Source organism: Chiloscyllium plagiosum, chromosome 8 (assembly GCF_004010195.1).
Source record: "Chiloscyllium plagiosum isolate BGI_BamShark_2017 chromosome 8, ASM401019v2, whole genome shotgun sequence".
Lineage (NCBI taxonomy): Eukaryota > Metazoa > Chordata > Chondrichthyes > Orectolobiformes > Hemiscylliidae > Chiloscyllium > Chiloscyllium plagiosum.
This window is the reverse complement of record NC_057717.1, coordinates 10,385,312-10,412,125: the sequence shown is the minus strand read 5'-3', so window position 1 is coordinate 10,412,125 and position 26,814 is coordinate 10,385,312.

Below are 26,814 nucleotides of genomic sequence, written 5' to 3'. Positions count from 1 at the left end.
GGAACATGGGATAGAGGAGAAGGGTTGGTCATTAGACAATTTGAGCCTTCTCCACCGGGCACTAAGATTGTGGCTGATCAGGTTGTGGCTTCAACCTCACTTTCCTTTCTGTAGTTCATTGTCGTTTACCATCCAATATCGAAGTAGCATGGCTTTCAATAAATGCAAACACGAAAGCACCACAAACTTCTGGGGAAGACCACTCCCACTCAAACAGCCCTTTGTGAATTTCTCCTCATCCCTGTTCAGTCTGGGGCTGGAGAGGTCTCTGTTTCATTTTCTAGTCCCTCTCCTCCATCGCTCATGACACATTTTAAATAGAACTAAGTTGGTGATATAATCAATGATGTAGTTCTCAGAATAGGTCAGGTTCTTTGTTCGGGACAAGTCAGGTAGATAGCTTAAATTTGGAAAAGTAATTTACCACAGTAAACTTATTCAACCTATAATTGAAAGATACATGACAAGCAGTGTGGACAAATGTGTACATTAATATTTATCTTTCAATGTATACTGAGACGCAGTTTGCATACACAGAAACAGATACATACACAGACACATACACTGAGACACGCACAGTATCACACACAGGTGCACACAGACACACACATACACAATGCATGAAGACAAACAGAAATAAATCTGCAGAATATCAGGTTGAAAGAGCTTTTCGTAGCAAAAGTTAAATCCAAGATAAAGTCCAAGATCATTCTGTTCACACGAGCTGTTGTCAATCGTATTCCTTCCTGGAAAATTTGAATTTGGCTGAATTCCCTTTGCTTCTGGCTGTGTGGAGATTCCAATGAATCCTCAACAAGAATCCTTCACGAGTGTTACAGATGCCTGATGAGTTTTCACCTCTCATACTTTGCTGTGAGAAGGAACAAGAAAACAAAGAAAGCAATAAGGCATGACTTCTCCAGCAGGTTGTATCTTCTCCAACTTTTAAACGCAATATACAATAATGTTATCTGACCACCTATCTGTACCAAGTGAAGCCTCCTTGCACATTGTATGAATCCGTCCCTGTTCCCCGATCCATGTAGGAGCAATTTATAAGCTGTAATTTGAAGATGCCTTTGTATGTGTCCTTATAATTTTGTTCAATAAATTCATGTCTTTGTACTATCTGTGTTAAAATGAATACATTGGTCTCCTAAATTTGAATCCTTCGTTCTAGTTTCCCACACCAGAGGAAATGTCCATCAGCCAAGCACCTGATACACTCTCCTCAAGATCTTATCTGGTTCAGTGTGAAAAACTCTCATTCTCAAACTTGAAGTGCTCTGGCCTTGTAGAGGTTTATAAAATCATGAGCGGCATGGAAGTGGTGAATAACCAAGGACATTTTCAGTGTTTGAGGGAGTCCATAATTAGAGTACATAGATTGAAGGTGAGGGGGAAAGATTTAATAGAAATAAAAGTAGTAATCTTTTCTCGGAGTGTATGGAATGAACTGCCAAAGGAAGTGTTGGTGGCTGAGAAAATTACAACATTTAAACGCCATTTGAATAGGTACTTGAAAAGGAAGGGTTATGGGCCAAGTGCTAGCAAATGGGACGAGATTAATTGAGGACATCGGGTCGTCATGGACAAGGTGAACCGAAAGGTCTGTTTCTGTGCTTATGACAGAATAAGGCCTTCTTTCCAGGAACAAGTACCTCTTTACAGCGCTTCAGAATCAATTGAGTATATTTATTTTTCAGTTTAAGGAATCATCACTACACGCGATACATCAGATGTGGCCTCGGAAAGCCCCTGTACAGATGCAGTAAAATATCCTGATAGCCTTTGCATGGAATAGAATCATTCCATATACTCTCCTAACCATTTACCACTTTGTATAATAACTTTGTGTGATGCATATACCAGGATGCACAAATCCCTTTGTACCACTGAGTTTCGGGATCTCTCTCCTTTGAAGTAGTTTATTGTTGTTTTACCATTTTGTCACAGCATAAACTTCATTCGCGCAGGTTATACTGTTTCTGCTGTAGGTTTACACACTAACCTCTCCTGTCTCTACCCCATTACAGACTCTCTACCTCCACTTGACATCATTTTTGAATGAACATCTTGGTGGGTGAGCTAATTGAGCTCCAATAAATCAATCCCCACATCCAAATCATTGAAAGGTTCGAAATAGTTGTTGAATTGCACTGATCTCTAAGGAACTCCACCACGTTAAAGTTTTCCTAACTGAAAACAAACATCAATCCCTACTGTCTATTTCCTGATAGATACCCAGGGTTTCCTGACCCTGTATAGCAGCTTAGAAAGGTTGGGTGGCCTCCCCATGTGCTGTGTAATGTACTCAAATGGCTGAAAGACTTTATCATCTTCCTTTGTAAATCCTTAGAGGGCAAAAAATCTCCTCGTGTCTCATTGCTGACGAGATGAATGGGATCTTCCTCTCCCTCTGTAACAGAATCGAAGGTTTGAGTGAGAGAACAAGACATGGGTTAGGAGCAGCTAGTGGCCAGGCAGCCGTTCGTGCCTGCTGCTCCATTCAGAATGTGCCTTGTTGATGTGATTGTAACTGAACATCCCTTTCCTGTCTGTTCCCTAACAAACATGGATTTTTTTTTGTTCATCAATGATCTATGGAACTCAATTTTGAATGTTTTTAGTAACACAGTCTTCATTGCTGCTTGGGGATGGGAACACTATAGATCATACAACCCTAAAGGGAAAGGAACATCTCTGTCTCAGTCAGAAATGGGAATGTTCTTATTCTTAAAATGTGTCCCCCGCAAGCCAATTACCACTCTTTTGACACAGGGACACAATTAGAAACAGATATAGGCCATTCAGTCCTCAAAGCTGTCCACATTTCCTTTACCAACCGACAATCAAATACTTACTAAATTTAGCCTCAACTGAAGTTAGATGAATCCAAACACCATAAGCTCACAAGAGTATAGGAAATTGGAACATAGAACAGTGCAGCACAGCACAGCCCTTCAGCCTTCGATGTTGTGCCAAACTTTTATCCTAGTCTAAGACTAAACTAAACTTCATACCCTTCATTTTATTATCATCCATGTGTTTATCCAAGAGTTGCTTGAATGTCCCTAATGTATCTGATTCTACTACCACCGCTGGCTGTGCATTCCACACACCTACCACTGTCTGTAGAAAAAAAAACTGTCTCTGACATCTCCCCTCAGCCTTCCTCCAATTACTTTAAAATTATGCTCCCTGCGTGATAGCCAGTTCTTCCCGGTAAAAGGTCTCCAGTTGTCCACTCTATCTATGCCTCATCATCTTGCACACCTATATTATGTTAGCTCTCATCCTTCTTCACTCCAATGAGAAAAGCCGAGTTCCCTTAGAAATTCTTCATAAGACATGCACACTCTCGATAGCTTCCAATTCCTTTCCGTAATGGGGCAACCAGAACTCAACACATTACTTCATGGGCTTTATAGAGTTACAGCATAATCTCGAGGCTCTTAAACTCAATCTCCCTGTTAACGAAAAGCAACTTACCATCCTCCTCTTAACACCCCTATCGAATTGAGTGGCAACTTGGAGGTACCTACGGACATGGACCCTAAGCTCCGTCTGTTCCTCCACATGGCCAAGAATGCTACCTTTGTCTCTGTAATCTGGATTTGAATTCGATCTTCCGAAATGAATCACTTCAGAAAATAGGAAATTGGAGCAGAATTAAGCCATTTAGCCAATCGGATCTACTGTGCCGTTTGAATACGGGTGAAACGATTCTCAGCCGCATTCTTTTGCATTCGCCCACTGATCAAATTCCCTTATTAATGAAAAACGAACTTATCTCTATCTTAAATAAACTACTTTTTTTCTGTGTGCAGGAGTGTGCATGTGTTAGTGTGTAAGTGTTCATATCAGTATCTATATGTGTTGTGTTTTTAATGTGTCTATGTATGTTTGTGTGTATCTCTGTCTGCATCTCTGTTAAACATGGTCTTTATAGTTTTTGGGGTAAATGCACTGAAATTGAGATCAACACCCTCCCCCTTCCTCTATCTCTACTGTCTGTCAATGTTAAGTTTAGAGCCATACAATGCCACCCTCTGCTGGCCTCCCCTGAACAAATGTCAGATTTTTTTCTCTCTCAGAGGACATAAAATTCTGTGAATCTCTCAGATGGCATTGCTGCTTGGGTTTTCATATAACGCCTTTTTAAGCACAGTGCAGTTTCGTCTGATACCTAGTGATATTGTTCCTGAGAGATTGCCAATATCACTGGGTCAGTTTCAGGACATTCCAACCCTTTCTCACTTATAATTTGTAAAAGTGCATTACAAAAGATTTCAAATTTAAGAATGTGCGATAAATGCATTACATGACCTTACAACTGTTTCAGTAGACCTTCATTGGATGCAGTTGCAGTGGAAATACTCTTTATTGTATACACTCTGTGTCACGAATAATCTTCAAAGACAAATCACTTCCACGTTGTGGAAGGACCGCAGACATTACTCTACATGAGCATTCTCCACTCTTAGAGTCCTTAGTACAATTAAGATCCTCCCTATACTTGCCTATATGTGTGTGTGCGCGTGTGTGTGGTGACGGTGCTGTCAATTTGGATGGTGCTGTGAGCTGGTTCCCTCCCAGACCGAAACTCTGATGTGAGAAAGTGAGCCCTGCAAATACTGGAGATCAGAGTGCTGGAAAAGCACAGCAGGTCACACAGCTTCAGAGGAGCAGGAAATTTAACGTTTTGGGCCGGAGCACTTCACCAGGAATGCCGTCGACGTAGTAGAGTGTGAAGGCCAACTGAGGGGGCATTGCTTCACTTTAAACACCACAGAGGCTGACATATCTGCTATGCACATGGATACACACAGAGACACGCAGGTACACACAGAGACGAATACAGACACGCAAAGACATACAGTAATGATTACACAAAGACACACACACACATACACACACACACAGAATCTGATGCAGTAACATAGATACTAATACAGACACACAGAGACATTGATGCACATGCACACACAGATACACAGTCATCAATACAGGCATAAAATACACTCACTGACACACTGATGTTTATACAGACATGGAGAATCGGCCAGTACTTACTTTTTCGCATGGTGACATTCTCAATATTTCACTTGCTCTGTGTGGTGTGTGTCGATATTTCTGTTGCACTGCAGGAAATCGTCTGCACCCTCTCTATAGCTTCCACATTTTTCTATGACAAGGCGACAGAACTGAACACAATGTTCCACATTTAGTGTTACATTATGGCGATGAACCATTCTACTAATTAAACTAAACAGCCAGAAAAGCTCAACTCGCCCCGTAAGCTGTTAAAGTACGAGTGCCAAATCTCAAATTTCACTCTTTAAGGATACATAATATCAATTTATTCCTAAACTCTAAAAGTGAACATTGAACAACAACTATTCACAACTCTAAGCCCCTCTATCTCTGAACTGATTGGTACCTGCCTCAAACTTTATAACAACATAATGTTCCAATAAGAAAAGGCTTTATTAAAATTGCATCAACTTAATTTCAAAACCACACAGCATATGTCATCTCCAGTGTCCTCTTTCTTTCAGCTGGAGAACTTCTGGGTTGCTTTCTGAATTTTAGTGCAAGGATGTTCCATACAAAAATGGTATCTTTGACACAGAGAGTTTTGCATGGCAGTCTCTCTCTAGGTGGCAGTTACTCTCAGCCGAACTCGCGAACTCTCTGCCTCTTTTATGCCCCATCAAAATTTGATCATCTTATTTGTTGGATGTTGGCAAAACAATAAATTCAAAATCAATTGACTTTTGTATCCCGGGGCATAATTTAAACTGATTGGTTAAATTCGAATTATTGTCAAACAGCAACCAAAACTCAAGGTATCTGTTTCACAGTCAAACGTTGCATGCTTTATATTTTCTCGTATACTCTGGGATCTGCTAGCTGGTCATACGACAGGTGTTTGCCAGCTCTCAGTGCAGAACAACATTCACTCTCTCTTTAAAGGTACTATACACACCTTCAACTTCATAACGGTGGTTCAATCCACGCTTTATAGAGCTGTCGCATCACCTCACAACTCTGAAACTCAGTTCTCTAGCTTGTGAAAGCCAACACGATTTACATTTTCTTAACAATCACATCAACCTGGGTCACGATTGGGGTGGTGTTGGAGAAGCACAGCAGGTCAGGCAACTTCCGAGGAGCGGGAAAATTGATGTTTCGAGCAGGATCCCTTCATCAGACGATGAAGAGCTCCTGCTTGAAATGTCGAATTTCCTGCTCCTCGGATGTTGCGTGACCTGCTATTCTTTTCAGCACCACTCTAATCTTGACTCTGATCTCCAGCATCTGCAGATCTCGCTTTTGCCGATTTTCCATCAACCTGGGTGGCAACTGTGAGGGATGTCTGGACATGGACCCCAAGATCTTTCTGTTCCGCCACACTGCCAAGAATACTGCCTTTAGCCCAATATTCTACATTCAAATTCGACCTTCCAAAGTGAATGACTTCACACTTTTCCAGATTTAAATTGATCTTCCTCTCATCAGCTCAGTTCTGAATCCTGTCAATGTTCCATTGCAACCTACAACATACCTCAACATTATCCAGAACTCCACCAACCTTTGTGTTTTCGGCAAACGTACTAATCCACACTTCCACTTCTTCATCCAAGCCATTCATAAAAATCACAAAGAGCAGGGTCCTAAAACTGATCCTGCGGGACACCATTGATCACAGAGCTCCAGACTGAATGCTTTCCATCTACTACCACCCTCTGCCTTCTATGGGCCAAGAATTGTGTCTACAGACAACCAGATTTCCCTGCATCCCATGCCTCCTTAATTTCTGAATGAACCTACTGTGGGTAACTTTATCAAATGTCTTGCCAAAAAAGATTCTTCAGGCATGACCTGCCCCTCACAAAGGCATACTGACTATCTCTATCAAACGATGTTTTTTCCACGTAATCATAAATCATGTCTCTCAGAATCGTCTCCAATACTTTGCCCACCACTGTCGTAAGACTGATTGGTCTATAATTCCCAAGATTATCCCTATTCTATTGCTTGAACAAGGGAAGAATATTTGCCAAACTCTTTTCATCTGGCCTGACTGTAGTGGACAGTGAGGATGCAAAGATCATTGCCAAACGCGCAGCAACCTCCTCTTTTTTACTGTAGTATATTTGCTTATATTATGTTTGGTCAAGGAGAATTATCTATCCTTGTGTTTCTCAAATTTTTCGTCACATCCTCCTGTCCTAGCACATCATCCTGTTTCACGCTCTCCCCATAAATTTCAATGCCCCTCTCAGTAGTGAATTCTGAAGCAAAGCATTCATTAAGGATCTCGCCTACCTCTTCCAACTCATGACGCAAATTCCCTCCACAATCTGTGATGAGTCCTACCTTCACTCTGGCCGTCCTCTTGTTCCTGACATACGTGTAGAAAATCTTCGCTTTTACCTTAATCCTACCCACCAAGATTTTTCATGCCCGCTTCTTGCTCTCCAGAGTTCATTCTTCAGTTCCTTCCTGGCTAAGTTGTAACCCTGTAGAGCCCTGTCTGATCCTTGCCTCCTCAACCTTAAGTAAACTTCCTCCTTTCTTTTGGCTAGATGTTCTACATCCCTTGGCGCAATGGAGGTATGAAGCTGTAAATGGAGTGGAGCTGCACATCCTGTCACTTCCAGCATGGGCTGCAAGTTTCCCCATACTGTGCAGTGATCTAACACAGTGTCACTGAACAATGTACTACGGTAATGGACACAGCCATACATGCTGGGCGGGTAACTGCTCGTGGTTTACAGTTCAAAGCATTGGGATGGTGTACACTCTTCTACATGCTGGGAGGGTAACTGCTCTTGGTTAACAGATCAATGAACTGGGATGGTGTACACAGCTCTACATGCTTGGAGGTTAACTACCCCAGCTTTACACAGCAATTCACTGTTATATACTGCACAGCTCCCCAATGACTGGTGTGGTCCGCACTGTTTGTACAGAGTACTGTTTTGTATTGAGCAGTACACTGGCCTGGTCTGCACTGTGCTCCATGCTCAACAGATATCTCATCTGGATTATTGTGTCTGATTCTGTGTGGCGGATTGGGCATCTGATATAACTGAACATTTGAGCTTATCTCTCAGTATATTTATTTTATGTTCTTATTTTTGTTATTGGACGCCGCCCCAAAGTCTGACATCTCCAACTAGTCCTACTTTTCTGAGAATAGCCACGCTTATTCAATTTGACAGTCAATTAACCATCCAATGTTAACATAAAGGGGACATAAATTTAAGGTGAAGGGTGGAAGGTATAGGGGAGATGTCAGGGGTGGGTTCTTTACCCAGAGAGTGGTGGGGGCATGGAATGCGCTGCCCGTGGCAGTGGTAGAGTCGGAATCATTGGCGACCTTTAAGCAGCATTTGGATAGGTACATGGATGGGTACTTAATCTAGGTTAGAAGTTCGGCACAACATCATGGGCCGAAGGGCCTGTTCTGTGCTGTATTGGTCTATGTTCTATGTTCTATGATTATCCGCCCTTCAGTCCCTTAACCTAGCAGTTGATGCTCATATCCCTGGATTCCCAGCGGCATCACTATCAAGCTCAGAAACAATATGCAAGACGTACGGCTCGAGCTCTCCTGTATGTTCCGGCTGAGGGTCCCCATTGGCTCCTTAGAGTATCGAGAGCTGGCATTGTGAAGCCGTGTTTGTTCAGAATTCTTCATCCCATGAGGTATCTGGGACACAAGACACAATGCGAATGGTTACACAAAGGCCCTGACCAAAATAGCCAATACGCCCGTGTCTCCATTGTTCAAAAATGGCCGCCACGTCCTATCAAAAAGTTCCATTTTCTGGTGCAACATAATTGTAAGGAAGTCAAGGTGGATGTGCTCCATAACCAAGTTACACCACCCGAGAATCCTGGAGGATTTCCGACACCCATCTCATCAGAATGTTCTTTTTCGCACAAAATGAAAGGATATTAAACAATCTCTTCCCAAAGATGGGAGATTTGGCGGACACGAGAAGCAGGACATCAGATCTGCCTTGACCTCGGTTCCCATGACCCCTTCCAAAACATTCACTATAGCGCCCCAAAATCTACGAAGTTTGTAGCATGACCATAAAGAATGAGTAAATGTACCAACATCTGTTTTACATTTGAGCACGCTGGGGACGCTCCTGTCTTAAATTTGGCAAACCACTCCGATGCCAAATAAACCCTGTTGAGTACCTTCATTTGTATAGCTTGCGTCCTATTTCTTCCAAATATCTGCCACTGCTCTGTTGAAGATTCCACCCCGAATTGCTGAACTCAAATTCCACACAGCCGCTCGATATCCTTTGAGACACTACCTCCTATTAAATGCCAGAGAGTGCTGACCAAGAGAGTGCACGTGGACGGAAGCACTTTCACCTCCATATTCGACTTAAGGGGACTAACCATTCATGTAGTTTTTTTCTGTATATAATCAGTCATCCTAGATAGCTCATATTCTGGCTCAGCTGCTCGAAAGACATCATGCACTCCCCGTCAAATAAGTCTCCCAAACAGAAAACTCCTCTGCACTACCCAGAGCCAAAAGCCAGAATCCATCAATCCTACAATGGGAGTAAAAGTGGAAGTTTTTCCTTGTAAATTGCCCTCATTTGTTGCATCATTCTCTATGCTTTAACTATGTTAAGGACAAGTGGATTTCTGCAATTGTCCATAACAGTCCTCATCTTGTCCCTGAACAACAAATTAATGAGGGGACATGTTGCCTGGGAAGCATCGATGTCCAACCACATTGACCGCGGGTCTGGGCAAGCCAAAACAGCCACTTCGGCTAGGAGGGAACTCAACTGGCATTTGTTAAAGTGCGTAAAATCCACATCCCTCAGCCCCTGCGGAAGTTGCAATTGGGTGAGATCCATAAGAGGCGCCTGTGGTGCCAAATAAAAGATCCAAGCCAAATGTAAAGCTCCTTCGAGGCTGCTTGGGCAGCATAAAAAGGTGCATTTGCTTGGGATATAATAAATGAGGAAGTACATTAATTTTGACCGCAGCTATTCTACCCAACCATGGTATTGGAAGATCCTCCCAGCGCTGACGATCCTGCCTAAGTTCTCGAAAAACTGCAGGAAGTTAGCTTTATCTAACTTTATCGAACTGATTGAAGGCTGGGGTGATAAAAATGCCTAAATACAGGAAACCTCCCTCTGACCATCTGAAAGGGAATCGGATTCCACCTCCAAGACCGGGTACTCTAATAAGACCCGAGACAGGCATTGCCTTTGATTTCATAACAATGATTTTATACCCCGAGAAATATCCAAATAAGTTAACACTTGTATTAAATGGGGCATAGATATCATCGAGCTAGTTAGAAAGAGAAGAACATCATCTGTGTAAAGGATGATCTTGTGCCATCCTGATCCAGCCTCCAGCCTCCACCCTTGTCGTCTGCCTCAGTCATTTCTAAAATTGTCAGACTTCATACCATGAGTGAGTTCCGCTGCTTTAGGGTCACTATATGACAGTGCCAACCACCTGGCAAAGGCCCCTCCAAGACCAAAACTTTCCAGGACATAAAAGAGGTACGGCCACTCCACCCGGTCAAATGTTTTCTCTGCAATCACTATCAAGCCTGAAATCGACCCTTGCTAGTACACCTGAACCATATTAGCACTCTCCTAATATTATTAGACGACCTTTGACCCCTAGGAAAACCTGTCTGGTCCTATTTCACAATGAAAGGCAAGACCTTCTCCAGTTTCAACGCCAGCATTTTCACTAAAATATTGAAGTCCACGTTTAATAAGGATATAGGTCTATATGAAGTGGTAATCCTCTGGAGAATAGGTTAAATATTTCTTTCTCTCAGAGAGGATGGGTGGCAGTCCTGATTGTACGAATAATTGTACATATCCAACATTGACCCAGCCAGCATGTCTATGAACTCTTTTTAAATCTCACTCTAAAATCCATCCATAGCTACCTCACCGCCTTATGTATCTCTTTGATTATCAGAGGGGCATTCGAAAGAGACACCTGCTCTGAGGTTACACCCCCTCTGACGAGAACAACCCAGAAAAGGACTTCCTGAATGCTGCATTAATCTTTCTGGGATCGCAGGTGATAGTAATAGTACACTCGATAATGTGATAGACTGGCGGCAGTCTTCTTTCTGGCCAAGTATGCCAGATATCTACCCGTATTATTACCATAATCAAACAACCTGTGTTTCGCAAATGAAATCGCTCTCTTTGCTGTCTGGGTGAGGGCAGTGTTCAGAGCAGCCCGGACCACTGTAATCTGTGCAACTTAGTTACAGAAGGTCTGTCAAAATAGGCTCTCTCAGCTGCTGCTCTTCCTTCTCCCGCTTCCGAGTCACTGAGTAAGAAATAATCAAACCTCTTCCATGGGCCTTGGCAGTCTCCCAGAGGACCATCGGATTTCTGGTTGTCCAAATTAATGTACATTTTTAAAAAAAAATATCATGAAAAATATTGAATAAACTAACTATCTTTCAGGAGGAAAGTATCCATGTACCAGTGCTGCGAGCCTGTCCCGTCAGCACCATCCTTAACCTCCATGTACACTGCCATATGATCAGAAATGGCTACATTCCCAATTCTACAAAACAGCCCTGAACTCAAAAAGGCCAATGGGGGAAAACATGGCAATCCTAGTTTGGCACTTACGTGGGTTAGGTAAAAAGGTGAAGTCCCTACTCTAAGGGTAAACCACCTCCACACATCCATCCAGCGCATCTCCCTGTTTAGATCCACCAGCTGCCTGGCTTGCAGGGAAATATCGGCAAGAACCTGAAACATCCTATCCACCTTGGGATCCACATGTCAGTTTAAGTCTCCCCCTATAATTGTATGCCGCTCCCCAAGGGACATCAACCTGGAAGGCGCATTCGTAAAATATTTGAGAGGTGTACCAGAGGCAAGATGGAGGATGGGCAAAATTTCTGGCTGTAAGAGCTGCTCCTTTTTTTGAGGTATTTTAGGTGCTGGAGGTGATTTCCTCGAATTCCAGGAACAGTAATTACTGTTCTATAAGGTGTTGCATTGTTTTGGAACTTTGGGAAAAATGTCAAAACAATAGCAGTTTGAAAAGAGAGAAGAACAGACAGAGAAAGCACATGGTGAGGACAGTGAGAGAGGGAGAGAAAGAGAGAGAGAGAACCTGCCTTTGCTGTTTTTGCAATCATGTATCGCTGGACATCGCAGTGCGTCTGGGAAAATTAACAAACAGTGAATTTCACAACTAATCTTGGAGGAACCTGTTTGGGCGAAGTTCACAGCACAGAATCAGATCTGTTAATCATTATTATAAGTCTGTCCAATAGAAAGGCTGCAGTCGTGAGTGCATTGGGTTCTTTCTTGATGATATGTTTTTGGAGATAAGACTCTTGATAAAAATTAAAATATAAGGTATAACTATTAATTTAACCTGGTGCAGTGTTTTGGAGAGGAATAAGGCGATGTTATTTACTGGGTCTGCAGATTGCCAACGAGCAAAAATGGCCTTTGCAATGATATGTTCTTCTTGTCAGATGTGGGAGTTAAAAGAGAGTTTAAGGGTTAAAGCGGATTATATCTGCCATAAATTCTGTTGGATGCGAATCGTATCAGATCGAGTGGATCGGTTGGAGAGACAGATAGAAGTGATGAAGAATTTGCAACAGCAACAGTATATGATGGATGGCAGTGATAGGAAAGGGGGAAAAGTCTCAGATACAGTCACATAGATGGGTTAACTCCAGAAAGGGCAAGAGCGGTAGGCACCTATGGCATGAATCTTTTGTGGATGTATCCATTTCAAACAGGTATGCTGTTTTGGAAAAAGTAGGGAGTGATGGATTCTGAGGTGAACGGAGCACAAATGGCCAAGTTTCTGGTATTGAGACTGACTCTAATGCAACAAGTGGTAAGTCGGCTTCCAAGAGATCAATTATGTGAGGGGATTCTGTAGTCCGAGGTACAGACAGACGTTTCTGTGGCCAGCAGAGAAAAAGCAGAGTGGAGTGTTGATTCCCTGGTGCCAGAATCAAGGATGTCCCAGAGAGTGTGCAAAATGTTCTCACAGTTGAAGGGGCCAGCAAGAGGTCATTGTCCACATTGGAACCAACGATATAGGAAGGGAAAATGTTGAGATTCTGAAGGAAGATTACAGAGAGTTAGGTAGAATTTTAAAAACGAGGTCCTCAAGGGGAGTAATATCTGAATTACTCCCAGTGATCCGAACGAGTGAGGGCAGGAACAGGAGGATAGAGCAGATGAATGCATGACTGAGGAGCTGGTGTATGGGAGAAGGATTCACATTTTTGGATCATTGGAATCTCTTTTGGGGTAGAAGTGACCTGTACAAGAAGGACGGATTGCACCTAAATTGGAAGGGGGGTAATAGACTGGCAGGTAAATTTGCTAGAACTGCTCGAGAGGATTTAAACTAGTAAGGTGTGTGGGTGTGTGTGGGTGGGGGGTGGACCCAGGGAGATAGTGAGGAAAGAGATCAATCGGAGACTGGTACAGTTGAGAACAGAAGTGAGTCAAACAGTCAGGGCAGGCAGGAACAATGTAGGACTAATAAATTAAACTGCATTTATTTCAATGCAAGGGGCCTAACAGGGAAGGCAGATTAACTCAAGGCATGGTTAGGAGCATGGGACTGGGATGTCATAGCAATTACAGAAACATGGCTCAGAGATGGGCAGGGCTGGCAGCTCAATTTTCCAGGATACAAATGCTACAGGAAGGATAGAAAGGGAGGCAAGAGAGGAGGGGAGTAGCATTTTTGATAAGGGATAGCATTTCAGTTGTGCAGAGGGAGGATATTCCTGGAAATATATCCAGGGAAGTTATCTGGGTGGAACTGAGAAATAAGAAAGAGATGATCACCTTATCGGGATTGTATTATAGACCCCACAGTAGTCAGAGGGAAATTCAGAAAGAAACTTGTAAGGAGATCTCTGCTATCTGTGAGAATAATAGGGTTGTTATGGTAGGGGATTTTTAACTTTCCGAACATCGACTGGTACTGCCATAGTGTTCAAGATTTAGATGGACAGGAATTTCTTAAGTACGTACAAGACAATTGTCAGATGCAATATGTGGGTGTACCTACTAGAGAAGGTGCAAAACTTGACCTACTCTTGGGAAATAAGGCAGGGCAGGTGACTGAGGTGTCAGTGGGGGAACACTTGGGGCCAGCGAACATAATTAGATTCGTTTTGAAATAGTGATGGAAAAGGATAGACCATATCTAAAGTTGAAGTTCTAAACTGAGAAAAGATCATTTTGACGGTGTAAGGCAAGAACTTTTGAAAGCTGATTGGAGGCAGATGTTCGCAGGTAAAGGGATGGCTGGAAAATTGGAAGCCTTCAGAAATGAGATAACAAGAATCCAGAGAAAGTACTTTCCTGTCAGGGTGAAAGGAAAGGCTGGTAGTTATAGGGAATGCTGGATGACTAAAGGAATTGAAGGTTTGGTTAAGAAGGAAGCATATGTCAGTTATAGACAGGATAGATCAAGTGAATCCTTAGAAGAGTATAAAGAAAGTAGGAGTATAGTTAAGAGGGAAATCAGGAGGCAAAAAAGGGGACATGAGATAGCTTTGGCAATTAGAATTAAGGAGAATGCAGAGTTTTTACAAATATGTTAAGGACGAAAGGGTAACTCGGGAGAGAATAGGGCCCCTCAAAGCTCAGCAAGGCGGTCTTTGTGTGGAGCCGCAGAAAATGGGGCAGATGTTAAATGAATATTTTGAATTAGTATTTACTATGGAAAACGATATGGTAGATATGGGTGGCACAGTGGCTCAGTAGTTAGCACTGATGCCTCACAACACCAGGAACCTCGGTTCGATTCCAGCCTCGGGCTACTGTCTGTGTGGAGCTTGCACATTCTCTCCGTGTCTGTGTGGGTTTCCTTTGCGTGCACCGGTTTCCTCCCACAGTCCAAAGATGTGCGGTTCAGGTGAATTGGCCATGTTGACTTGCCCATAGTGTTAGGTGCATTAGTCAGAGGGAAATGGGTCTGGGTGGGGCACTCTTCGGTGGCTCGGTGTGGACTGGTTGGGCCGAAGGGCCAATTTCCACACTGTAAGGAATCTAATCTGATCATGTAGAATGTACGGAAATAAATGGTGACATCTTGCAAAATGTCCAGATTACAGAGGAAGATGTTCTGGATGTCTTGAAACTGGTGAAGGGGTTAGATTCCTAGGACCTGCTCAGGTGTACCCGAGAAATCTGTGGGAAGTTAGACAAGTGATTGCTGGGCCCATTGCTGAGATATTTGTAACATCGATAGTCACAGGTGAGGTACCGGAAGACTGGAGGTTGGCAAACGTGGTGCCACTGTTTGACGAAGGGCGTTAAGGACAAACCAGGGAATTATAGACTGGTGAGCCTGACCTCGGTTGTGGGCAGGTTGTTGGAGGCAATCCTGAGGGTTAGGATGTACATGTATTTAGAAAGGCAAGGACTGATTAGGGATAGTCAACATGGCTTTGTGCGTGGGAAATCATACCTCACAATCTTGATTGAGGTTTTTGAAGGAGTAACAAAGAGGATTGATGAGGGCAGAGCAGTAGATGTGATCTATGTGGATTTCAGTAAGGCGTTTGATAAGGTTCCCCATGGGAGACTGATTAGCAAAGTTAGATCTCATAGAATACTAGCCATTTTGATACAGAACTAGCTCAAAGGTAGAAGACAGTGGGTGGTGGTGGAGGGTTGTTTTTCAGGCTGGAGGCCTGCGACCGGTGGAGTCCCACAAGGATCGGTGCTGGGTCCCCTACTTTTTGTCATTTACATAAATGATTTGGATGCGAGCATAAGAAGTACAGTTAGTAAGTTTGCAGATGACACCAAAATTGGAGATGTAGTGGTCAGCGAAGAGGGTTGCTTCAGATTACAACAGGACCTTGACCAGACGGGGCAATGAGCTGAGAATTGGCAGATGGAGTTTAATACATATAAATGCGAGGTGCTTCATTTTGGGAAAGCAAATCTTAGCAGGACTTATACACTTAATGAAAAGTTCCTCGGGAGTGTTGCTGAACAAAGAGACCTTGGAGTGCAGGTTCATAGCTCCTTGAAAGTGGAGTCGCAGGTAGATAGGATAGTGAAGAAGGCTTTTGGTATGCGTCCCTTTATTGGTCAGAGTATTAAGTACAGGAGTGGGGAGGTCATGTTGCAGCTGTACAGGAAATTCTTTTGGACACTGTTGGAATATGGTGAGCAATTCTGATCTGCTTCCTATCGGAAAGATGTTGTGAAACCTGACAGGGTTCAGAAACTATTTACAAGGATGTTGCCAGGGTTGGAAGATTTCAGCTATATGGAGAGGCTGAACAGGCTGGAACTGTTTTCTCTGGACCGTCGGAGGCTGAGGGGAGACCTTACAGAATTACACAAAATTATGAGGGGCATGGATAGGGTAAATAGGCAAAGTCTATTCCCTGTGGTCGGGGAGTCCAGAACTAGAGGTCATAAGTTTAGGGTGAAAGGGGAAAGATATAAAAGAGACCTGAGAGGCGACTTTTCAAAGGTGGTACGTGTATGGAATGAGCTACCAGAGGAAGTGGTGGAGGCTGGTGCAATTGCAACATTTAAGAGACATTTGGATGGGTATATGAATAGGAAGAGTTTGCAGGGATATGGACTGGGTGCTGGCAGATGGGACTAGATTGGGTTGGGATATCTGGTCGGCATGATGGGTTGGACCGAAGGGTTTGTTTCCATGCTGTACATCTCTATGATTCTGTGACTCTCTTCCATGTTCCTCTCTATGCATTAAAGCTTTATGGATCAGAAAAAGACGACATTCGTCCTTAATTTGGACAAACAACTGATATAGAAAGTTCTTCTGAACGAGAAAATCTGCTCCTCTACATTTTCAATTAAAGGATGAAAATAACACCTGTAACTTCTGTAACTTTAAATGTTCCTTATCGGTTAGATGTCTTTTTTTCTGGCATCAAGGCTACATCGACCCTTTCCTTTCTAAGTCCTGAAAGCATCAATTGGTGAATGACTCCAGTTTAATGTTCCAGGTGCACCATTTAAAGAATGGTTAGCCATAGCCATCTGAAACAGCCCGAGATTCCCCTGTGAGAAAGAACCCCTTCTATTGTGCACTGCGAGAAAGTGGTAAACAGTTCGTATAAACTTGAAAATGCAACTGCAAAAACTACCAACCCAAAACTCCTAACAACTCCTTGTACAATGAACCAACATATAACACAAATAAGAAGTGATTTTCCCTCCTTCCCCACAGGGAGCGCTCATACTACCCATTAATCCCCATTGGCTCCTACTAGCTGAAGCTGCTCACCAAACACAGACAAAACAATCTTTAAAAAATTACACGTGTTTTACAACAAGAAAATTAAACGAGGGCACTCAACCCGTCCCATCCATATCCAAGGCAGTCCTGGTGAAAAAAGATGTGACCCTCCCCCACCCCCGAAAAGTACTCCCATTCCGTACTAAGAGAGAGAAACGAAAAGGAAATTATAGAAAAAAACGATAATGGGAGCGGAGGAAGAAAGGAGAAAAGAGAGAAACAGAAATGAATGGAACCCCCACATATTAAAAAAAAAACAAAACCAGGTAAACGAGACAAACCACAGAGGAAAAAAAAAGCAGAACATGATTGTCCATATTATTTGAGCCAGCCAATCTATCTTAAGGTGTCCAGGAAGTCCTTTGCATTTTCTAGTGAGTCAAAACGAAACATGTACCCTCCATGGTTGAAACGTAATATTGTCCGTTTTCTTACAGTATACTGAATATTCAATTCCCTCAGCCTCCTTTTTACCCTATCAAAGGCCTGCCTCTTGTGGATCATGGCCATAGAAAGGTCCCAGAAAAACATAATTCGTGATCCTTTGGATATCAGAGCCTGTGGATCCTTCCCAAGTGCTGGAGACCCACTTGTTTCTCTCCATAGTGCTGGATTTGCACAAGGACTGGGCGGGGGTGCTGGTCTGACCTGGGCTGGCGCTCTGCGATATGGTGGGCCTGCTCGACCTGCACCCGGCCCGCCTCGAATTCCAGCTTCAAAAAATACCGACGCCATTGCTCCAAAAACTAATGGGCTGGCCTTCTTCTTCCCGTCCGGCCAGCCCGACCAGGCAGATATTCTTATGACGGCCTCGATTTTCGAAGTCTACATGCTCCTCCACGCCCGGTACCCTCCATCCGAAGGCTTGGACCAAACCTGCTGAGGATTCCACTGCTGTTTCATAGGACGCCATCCGCTGCTCTACTTCCATGACATGTGTCTGAGACGCTGGATCACCTAGTCATTCTTCTGCAACATGGCTGAGATCGGTTCCAGCCTGGTCTGGGTCTCCTCCATCACTGAATAAATCATCTCTCGGAGTTTTAGGTACTCTATGACCAAGCTCTGCTCTAATGATAAGTCCCCTGGTGGGTTCGCAGAGGCCGATGCCACGGCCACGGGCGTATCCGTTGCTGCTGGGCAGTGCCAGCTAGTTGCGATGCACGTGGTTCTTTACCCTGAGTCATTTTCCTTACTCACTTCAACTGACATACAGCAATGCAGGGGATCAGTATTTTTACCACAATGGGTAAGTAGGAGAAAGTGAATTAACCACTTTGTCTGGGTTCTGGTGTAGAGCTGAGCAGGGCAAAGCTACTGGGTCGCCAATATCTTGAATTTCCCCCGAAAAGAAATCACCTTTAATTACTTTTATTAAAAATTGTTTGAAGCTGTTTCTTGCAGACAGAGACAATGGAAAGCCAGTAGATGTGATATAGTTAGATATTCAGGATTAAGAGCTCAGACAGTGAGTAGTAAATAATATAAATCCAAAGCAGTTCAGGAGGGACATTTGGAAATGGAAAGGTAAACGTGAAGTTGGTCTTCATTTAAAGGGAACGGGAAGAAAAAAGTAAAGACGTTCTGCGCAGGCTGCATGGAGTGCAGATGAGGCTATACGTGTGTTCTGTACTGTTTCAAAAATGAGAGATGGTCTCAGGGAAATTTAGAAAATTCACACACCGGAAAGTTACTAATACAGGTGCTTGAAGAAGCAGGCAAGGTTAGAGAGAATCCCAATATTCTACAAAAAACATCAGGTAGAACAGAATAAGCAGGGAACAATTAGAGCCAATTAGAAGCCAAGGGGGCAATCAGTATGTGAAGCTGGAGAACATTGTTGGATTATTACATGAGTGCTTCATATTTGTTTTACCTGGGAGACGGAGGATGCAGGCACAGAATTCGAAAAGATGCATTGAGAGTTCTCAACTAAGATGCAAGTTGGGATGATGTAAATCCACATGAGTTGTATCACAGGATAATGTTTCAGACAAGAGGGGAAATGATCTAACCAGATGTATAAGTCAAATCTGCCCACAAGGGAGGTTCCAGAGGACTGGAAAGCAGCTAATGTGGTCCCACATTACAGAATATTTGCTGGAGATCGACAAGTGTCCTTTGGTGTACCACAGGGAGCAGTGCAGTGTATTTTATTATTTGTGGTATTCATAAATGATGCAGATGTGAATGTGGAGGGGTCGTGTGAGGGGAGAATTGGAACGTGTGATAGGTAGGTTTGTGTTTCACACAAAGATTAGCCAGCTGGTTGGCAGTTAGAAGGAAGACCTTACTTTACAGGAAGATACAGATGGAATGGTCAGATGGGCAGATCAATGGCAGTTGGAATGTAACCCTGATAAATATGAGGTGATGCACTTTGGAAGAAGGAGCCAGACAAGTGAATACTCAATGAATGGCAGCACACTAGGAAGATCAGAGGGTACTTCTCGACACATCTCTGAATGGATTGGACAGGGTAATAAGTGAGTTAAGAAAGCACATGGGACTGTAAGCATTCTGTTTATTCATCGAGGCGTACATAATATGATCTAAACATGCCATTGGTTAGGCCATAGATAGAATGCTGCGTGCAGTTCTGGGAGCTACATTACAGTAAGAATGTGATTGCACTGGAGGGGGTACAGAGGAGATTCACCAGGATGTTCCCTGGGATGGAGCATATCAGGATAAAAAGCGATTGGATAAGCTCGGGTTGTTTACTTTGGAATAATTAGGGCTGAAGGGGACGTGATTCAGAAGGATAAGAATACAAGGGACATTTACAAGGTGGACAGAGAGCAGCTGTTCCTTTTAGTCAAAAGGCCAAGAACAAGGGATAAGACATTTAAAGTGAAGGCCTTGAGGTGTAGAGAGAATTTAACGATTGTTTTTCACCCAGAGAGTGTTGTGGTCTGGAATGCACTCCTTGAGAGGGGTGTTGTCGTGGGTCACCTCACAACCACTAAGAAGTACATGGACCAGCATCAGACTCTCATAACATTCCCCGCTACAGGCTGCATGTAGGAATGTGGGAATAATTTAATTCATGCTGTATTTCTGATTGTGTAGAGCATTGGCTTTTCTGATTGTATGATTGTGGATGGGTCGTCATTGAGCAGCTGAAGGCAGAAATTGCTGGGTTCTGAAAACACATATTAACAAAGAGGATTGGGGATTCGTTGTTGGTTGGATGCTCAACTGCAATAGCTCAACGACTCAACTGCAATAGCTTCCAAAAGTATGTCATTGTGAAAGTAAAGGAAAAATAGCAGCTTATTACAATCTGAAACCAGAGAATGGAGAATGGAAAACAGGGAAATGGTGGAAATGTGAGGCAGGTGCTTCAATTCTGTCTTCACAGAAGAAAATATCATCAAAGCAGAGAAAAAAAAATCCCAGCACGACTGGGAAACTCAAGTCAGGTAAACAAAAGGAATAGAATGAAATTAGTAAATACATAGTTTTGTAGAAAATATTGGAAATAACTGTATTGAACATAGGACAACATCAGCATAAATTTATAAAATGTGAATCATATTTGAGATACTGGCTGATTAGTTAATTATGTTGATGCAATGGATGTAATGTATTTGAATTTTTGGAAAGCATTTCGGTAAAGTCCAAAAACTAGTGTGCAGCATCTCATCTTATGGAACTGGGGCGAACATATGGACAAGGCCTTAGCATGGCATAGCTGGCAGGGAACAATGAGTGGAATATTTTGATATCGGTTTTGAGTTTACTCTCAGGAGTATTTTACAGGATAAGCACAAGACATTTCTGCATAAAACTGGCACCGTTTTAAATAATTTGAATACTGAATATTGAAAAATAAGAAAGGTATAGCTGGAAGAAAGGCCATGGGTCCTGAGTCAGTTCTTTACTATCGGTTTCACCTGCATACGCCATTAATGGACATCAGCGTCATCGCCATCTACACCAGAGGCCACCAACACCGAAGTTGCTGATCCTCATGTGCCATCTTTGCCGCTGGGCCAATACTCTTCCATCACTGCCTCGTCACCCCCAGTGCCAGACCCTCCAATGTCAGAGACATGTCTCTTACTGTTGTGCTCACCTCATCGATGTTTCCATGATGCGTTTTCACCGTCTACTTCAGCAACACCAGCGCAGCATCCAACCAACAACGAATCCCCAATCCTCTGGCATTACCTTTTGCTACTGGGCCTACCTCACACACGCATGGGTAAGTATTTGGCAGATGAAGAGCAGTATGGGTAGATGTGATGTTGTGCACTTCATTGGATAAATATAACTGCAGCAGACAATTTGAAAAGGGATCGGTTCAAAAATGTTGATCGATAAAGGGACTTATGCTCCTTTAATTGTTTTCTTCTGCAGAGCCCTCCGAGGTCCATGCAAGGCAGTGAGATCTGAATCCAGAAGTCATACTAGGAATGGCATTTGCACGCTGACCAGTGTATATTAGATTAGATTAGATTACTTACAGTGTGGAAACAGGCCCTTCGGCCCAACAAGTCCACACCGACCCGCCGAAGCGTAACCCACCCATACCCCTACATTTACCCCTTGACCTAACACTACGGGCAATTTAGCATGGCCAATTCACCTAACCTGCACATCTTTGGACTGTGGGAGGAAACCGGAGCCCCCGGAGGAAACCCACGCAGACACGGGGAGAACGTGCAAACTCCACACAGTCAGTCGCCTGAGTCGGGAATTGAACCCGGGTCTCTGGCGCTGCGAGGCAGCAGTGCTAACCACTGTGCCACCGTGCCGCCCACAAGTATATAGACCCAGCAAGTGTGGAGCTGTAACATTGAAAATGATCTGGATCTCCCTCTATACCAGTCACTGAAAGCAATATTGCAGGAACAGAAAGCAGTTATCAAGATAAATAATGTGTTGACCTTCATTTCAGGGGGATTTGAATCCAGGAGTAAGGGTGTCTTACTGTAGCTATACAGACCCTTGGTGAGACCCCATCTCGAACATTCTATAGTATTGTGTGCAGTTTTGGTCTCCTTGTCTAATAAAGGACAAAGCTGACATTGAGGGAAAGCAGTGAAGGATGACCAGACTGATTGCTGGGATGACAGGCTTGTGGTGGGAGCAATGTTTGACGCGACTGGGCCTTATTCCATGGTGTTTAGGAAAGTGTGCGAAGATCTCAATGAAATATATAAAACTCTGACAGGGTGAGATAGATTGGAAGCACGGATGATAATTCCCCTGGCTGGGATGTCTAAAACCACGGGCCACAGTATTAGGTGCAGACTGGCCACTCTGCATTGGGATGAGAATAAATGTTTGCACTCAGAAACTGGTGAACCTCGGGAATTTTCTCCCAGATCAATCTGTGGAAACCAAGGCAGTAAAAGAGTGACGATAACAGACTTATGGAGTGGATATAAAGGATCAGCTGTCATTGTATTGAATGGGGTTGAAAATTCTACTACTGCAGTTCTTTATAAAATATTTTTTTCGATGGTTGATCACATTACGGGATATGTATATTGTATGGGAAAACTGAATTGAGGCGATTTCCTCCATGAGCTAGAATGGGGGAAGGCTCAGTGTGATGAATGGCCCATTCCTTTCCCAATGTTTCTGTGCAGTTTGTGGGAAAGTTCTGTAAATGTTGTCAGAAGCTCTCAGCTGTTAGGAAGGAGGCCTCTGCAGGGTCAACAGGACTGTGTGTCTCATTCCCTTTGCCGATACTGATGCTGGTGCAGGTTGTTGCATCCAGCTTTATCCTTTAAGACCTCGGAGCAGGTTGATGCTATTGACTGTGTTCCTTGGCCAATTTAGGGACCATTGAAGAGTTTATCACATATCTGTGTTTCTGGAGTCACTTTTAGGCCAGACCAGGAAAGCACGGGAGATTCACTTCCACAAAGTACATTGGGGAAGGAAATTGGTGTTGTCAAATTGGCTTCAAGGTCAGTACTACTGACCAGATTTTACAACTCTATGTTTTATGAATTGTTTTTAACTTTCATCAGCTGCCAGAGCATTAGCCTGGTCTGGATTATTAATCCAGTGACATTTCCACAACTGCTCCATCACCACATGGGGACCTATCGGAAACCACACTGAGCTGGTTATTTCTGTGCTGCTTGATACCTGTGTCGGAAATGACTCCCTCTAGTATCGTGATGGGACAGTGGGAGTAGTAATTGGTCAGATTGTGATTATTCCATTCTTAGGGGACTGGATATTGCTGAGTAATTTTCCGCATTGCCAGGGAAATGTCAGAGTTGGAGCTGGAATGAATCAGCTTCCCCAGGGACACGGCTTTTGGGGCAGCACAACTCTTCAGTCCTATTGCAGGAATGGTGTCAGGGCCCATTGACTTTGTGGTATCTACTGTGTTCAGCTGTTTCTTCATGTCACGTGCAGCGAATCGAATTGCTTGAAGTTCTGAGATTCAGATCTACGATTCTGCCATCTGAGATTCTGAGGGCATCGTGGCGAGGACGAGGTGCATCATTAACTTCTGGCTGAGGATGGTGTAGATACTACATCCTTGTCTTTTACACGGATGTACCGGGCTATTCCGTTATTTAGGATGGAGATATTTCAGGAGTCCTCTCCGAAAGTAAGTTGTTTAATGTTCCATCGACCTTTATCCCTGGATGTAGCAGTACTGCAGAGCTTAGATTTGATCTGTTTCAATTGGGATCAATTCTCCCTCTCCATCTGATGTTAGTTCTGCTGTTTGGAGTGTAACCAGTCAAGTGTGGTAGCTTTAACGAGTTATCATCAAGTTTAGGTACACATGGTTCTGACTCTGGCATGTTCGCACACAGTCGTCACTTAACCACGGATTGCCTTAGTGATAATGGTAGACTGAGGGATTATCCTGGGGAAAAGGTTACAGACTATGATTGAATAAAATTCTGCTTCTGCTGTTGCTGTTGTGTGCAGCATCACATGATAACCCAGTTGTATCTGTAATATCTGTGAGTTAATTCTCCCATTCTGTCCAACAATGTTTGCATTTTTAGGTCCAGCATCCATAAGTATTTGTTTAATTGAACATTTGTGCTGTTCCTATTAATTTCTGGAGAAATTCAGCAGGTCTGGCAGCATCTGCAGAGATAGAAAAACAGATTTCGTGTTTGAAGTCCAGTATGATGCTTCTTTAGAACTTAAAATGATTGGAAAATGGGTTTGTAATCCCTTGCCAGAGCTGGGGGATGGATGACAGGGAAAAGAGAGTGTGGCAACAGATTAACAGACTTTTAGCAGTGGTGAACGAGAAGATGATGTTAAACGGGTTTAAATTAAGATATGAATGGGAGAAAGGGGTTCCTTCTCTTGAGTCCAAGATAAAGAAAACACAACCAGACAAGGTCATAGGGAGGTCAGGAGGGAGAATCTTAACTATGTAATATTATGTAGATCTGGCCAAAAGTAAGTTTTCACTGTCGAGATCATCACCCCCTTTAGAAAAAGCAATTCAGGTGTTTGACTACTTATTGGCACGAATAAATGATTCCTGCTGCCTTAGTATTGTAACATAGAGAAAAGCAAATCACAATATGAAGTTTGGACTGTGTGTTGTTTACCAGTCACCTTCAGTATTGTTTCAAATTTGCGATGATTATTTTTAAATACTTGATCTTGAAGCTCGTATCAGATGGATTGGAGGAGGTTGATGGGTGACATTATAGAAATTAGAAAATCATGGGAGGCATAGATAGGGTGAATAGCCAAGGTCTTTTCCACAGGATGGGGGAGTTCAACCATAGAAGATTTAAGGTGAAAGAGGTAAGATTTAAAAGGGATGAAAGAGCAATGCTTTTACACAGAGGGTGGTGAGGGTATGGAATGAGCTGACAGAGGCAGATTCTTTTACAGCCATAATATTGAAAAGACATTTGGACAAACATATGAATGGGAAACATTTAGAGGCATGTGGCCCAAATGCAATCAGACGGGACTAATTTAGTTTGGAAAACATGGCCAGCATGGACAATTAGAAAAGCTTCACGGAGAGTCAGTGTGGTTTTGTGAACTGAAATTTATATTTTGCCCGATAAAATCATGCAAAGTATTTCTGGAGATCCCTAAGAACGTAACAAGCGGACTTGATAAAGGGGAACTGGTGGACACGAGGCTATCCAAAGATTTTCCGCAAGGTATCACAAAATAAAGGTTCTTACACAAGACAGAAGCTCATAGTCTGACGGATAATGTGTTAGCATGGGATGACGATTGTTTAACACATAGAAATCGGAGAGTCAGGATTCATGGATCATTATGATAAAAGTGTATCTGCTGGAGTACCACAGATATCAGTCCTATCGCATCAGTTATTGACAATCTATATGGATAGCCTGAAGGAGAGTGCTGAGTGCAACATACAGCCGAGATTGAGGATGACACTGAAAATCAAAAGGCAGGCTGTTATTTAATGGAGAGCACTTCCAGAAAAGGCGATAGGAGTGTTTCTGTGTATGAAACATAACGTCAGCATGCTGGTACAGCAAGTAACTAGGTTTGTACTTTAGGCGGGTTTCTGGGATAAAAGGGTTGTGTTATCGAGAACCTCTAAAATGGGGAGGCAATTACTCATTGTGGTTGAAATGAATGAGGAGTAATACTGCTGAAAAATACAAGATACCGAGGGGGCTTGACAAGTTAGATGTTGAGAACGTGTTTTCACTGCTGGGTGTGGTCTTGAACTCAGGGACATAGAAACTGAATATGGAATGTCGACATCAAACTGAGATGCAGAGTTATGTCTTCTCTCAGAAGGTGGTGAATATCTGGAATTCCCAAAACCAGACAGGTGTGCAGGGATACAAGGAGTCGGCAAGAAAGCAGAGTTGAGCTCTGGAGTAGATCAGCTATGTTCATATTAAATGACAGGGCGACCTTGTGAGGCTGAATGGCCTGATAGTGCTCCTATTTCTTATGTTCTCATATTATGCTTTTGGAAAGTAACTGGATATTTTACTGAAAGTCATGCAGTACAATGTTGTATTCAGCAGGAGCAGAGGACTTGTTTTACCCTGGGTGGGGTAGGAGGCTGTGGATCTGTAACATTACCCATATCTGGAGCAGAAGTTACAGGGAGGGGAAACTTGGAAAGAGGGATTGTGGGCTGGGGTGGGGGGGGTGCTATCACTTCCTGACCCAGCCTGGATTTTCCAAGTACATTTTCGAAACTGCATTTAACTATCGGAGTAGCATCGATCTGCCCCTGTGTAGCAGGTCTGAAGGGCTGAATGGAATATCAGAACATAGGGCTGAGAGACACGAGAGAGCCATTCGGCCCTTTGACTGTACTCCACCAGTAAATAAGGCTCATCTGACTGTGGTCCCAGCTGCATTTTTCTCTCCATGCACCATTATCCCTGATTCACCTGTCTATGGACAATTAGACGAAACCAAACTCGACATAATATAAAGATTCAGCCATCCCAAACTTCTGGGAAAGACAATTCCCACTGGAATAAAATCCCATTTTGTGAATTT